The following is a 2,650-nucleotide window of genomic DNA, read 5'->3' on the forward strand; positions in this document are numbered from 1 at the left end:
GGTTATAAGCCTGTTATCTTTTGCCTTTTGAAATATATTTCAAACTTTCTGCATTTTTTTTTGTTTTTATAGTGGTAGCTGGCAAAACTCATGTTATCTCCTGACTGTGACTCTTTGGTATTTGAGTTTATCTTTTGGATATTTGTAGTATTTTTTTTTTAATGTGAAAGCTCTGGATATTGATTATGGCATTCTGAGGAATTTTATTTTGCAATTTTTTAGAAGGTGATAGATGATTTCTATTTTCATTTTGTCATCTGGTTCTAATAGATCTGGGTAGTTGCCATTCATGATTTCTTGATGAAGGGTAGCCAGGCTCCTTTTTTTTTTTTTTTTTGTCATGGCTTTCAAGCAGCCTAGTAACAAATTTTTTTTTTCCCTCCTTACCTGTTTTTTTTCTAGGTCAATTGCTTTTTATATTAGGCATCTTGTGTTTCCTTCTATTAGTCTTTTGCTATTTTTTGCCGTTTCATGGAGTCATTAACTTGGTTTGTTCTAATTTTTAGGAAATTTGTTACTTTGTTAAAGGTTTTTCAACTTCTATACTAAACTATTAAATGTTCTTCCAATTTTTTTCTCTAGTATTCTCATTTATTTTCCAGTTCTTTCCTAAAGAAGTCTCATCTCATTTATAATTTTGTTTTTAAATACCTTCATTTCTTCAGGAATTTTAGTTAACCTTGTCTAAGTTTTTTTTTTTCCTTCTGATGTTTTTAGCTGCTACAGAGCTATTCCCTTCTGCATTTGCACCTTGGGTATCCCTGGCTCCATAACAGCTCCTTGGGTCTTTTTTGTTACTCATTTTTTTTCTAGCATTACTTCCTGTATTATAATTTTGCATTAGGGTCAAACTGTGTACACTTATATCTGGACCTTGTTTGCTACTGATTTTGTATTCTCTAGGGCTTGCTGTTGTTTTTTCTAGGTGCTGTGTTCAAGGATTTCAGAAATACCTAAGGCAGGAGACCTAAAAACTTTCTGTATGCCCCAAGCAGCCTGTTCTAGGTCACTGCCCTCCTATTCTAATAGCTAACTTTTAGTTAACTTAGTATGTGCCAGGCAGAATGTTAAGCACCTTAAAGTTATCTCATTTGATCCTCATAATAATCCTGGGGGAAAATGTGCTATTATCCCTATTTTATAGATGAGGAAACTTAGGTAAAAAAAGTTAAGTGACTTACCCAAGGTCACACAGCTAAGAAGTGTCTGATGCCACATTTGAACTCATGTCATTCCCAATTCCAGATGCAGTGCTGTATCCACCAACTTACCTAGGCTGCCCTGAACTTTGCAAGCTTTTGACCCTGCTTTGGGTTTGGGTGCCACAGCTGAAGTCCTGCTCATCACTTACTTAGAAGGTTCTCCAGGTTCAGTACAACAGAATTGCAGGCTCACCCTTGATTTGAACTCCTCACTTAGATTACTTGGCTGTTGGCCTCATTTGGAGTCTGTGGGCTGAATCTGCAACTCTAATCCCAGATCAGAGGCACACAGCTTCTCGTTGGCTCCCATTTCTGCTTCTCGCACAGAACACAGCCTTTAGCCCACTATTTGCTGAATGAATCCTCAGCCTTTGGTACATGGCTCCACAGCCCCAGTTCACTTTCTGTGCTAGCAGGCTCTATGGGGGTCTTCCTGGCTGAACCTCCTCCCTAGTGCATGCAAGCCTGTCTCTTTCATTCTGACCTTGGCTAGACACATGATCCAACTGTGGTTTCTTCCTGGATTTCCCAGTCACTACCCTGGTACTGCAGGGTAGCTAGGTGGTGGATAGAGCAACAGGCCTGGAACTACGGAGATCTGAGTTCAAATTTGACCTCAGACACTACTAAGTGTCTGAGCTAGTAAGCTATGTGACCTTGGGCAAGTCACTTCACCCTGTGTACTTATTTCCTCACTTATAAAATGCGCTGGAGAAGGAAGTAGCACACTAGTGAAGCATCTTTGCCAAGAAAACTCCAACGAGGGTCATAATGAGTTGGTCACACCTGAACAACAAACAACCCTTCCTTCAACTTTTCTGGAGTTGTTGGACAGAGCTGGGCGGTACTGCTTCTTCCTTCTCTACTGTCTATCAGGGTAGTTACTGTTCATTTTTATCACTCACAGAACCCCCTCTGAACTGGATCTGGCACTGGAATTAAGGGTGTTGTTCAATCAAAGGAAACTTTTTTCTTAGAAAAGTGAGGTAGAGGTATTGTTTATGATAAATTCACTCCAATTTCAACAGTTCCTAATATATAAAATTCTGTCCCTCCTTACATTCCTTTGAACATTTAGCCTTTCTTTTTGATTTCTAACCCAAATGATTTATTCTCCAATCTCTTCCCCATTCGATATTTCTTACTTCTTTTTTTCTTGCCCCTTAAACTTTCTGCAACTGCTGTAATATTCAACCATTTTGAGAAGATTAAGCATTCTGAACTTTCTACCCCTTATGTGCTGTAAAGAATTTAGGAATCTGAAGAACTGGTAGAGTGAATCCTCCAGAAGGATGTGCTCTGGAGAGTCAAAACTTGACTTCAAGAGCACCTGCTATTGCCAAACCATTTTTATATAAAGTGTGATAAATACTATATTCACCAAAGGCAACTGTGCTTAGAAAGAGTGTCTATACATACCTCTGGCAAAAAAGAAAAAAATGTACTAA

The sequence above is a fragment of the Notamacropus eugenii genome, chromosome 2, assembly GCF_028372415.1.
Source record: "Notamacropus eugenii isolate mMacEug1 chromosome 2, mMacEug1.pri_v2, whole genome shotgun sequence".
Lineage (NCBI taxonomy): Eukaryota > Metazoa > Chordata > Mammalia > Diprotodontia > Macropodidae > Notamacropus > Notamacropus eugenii.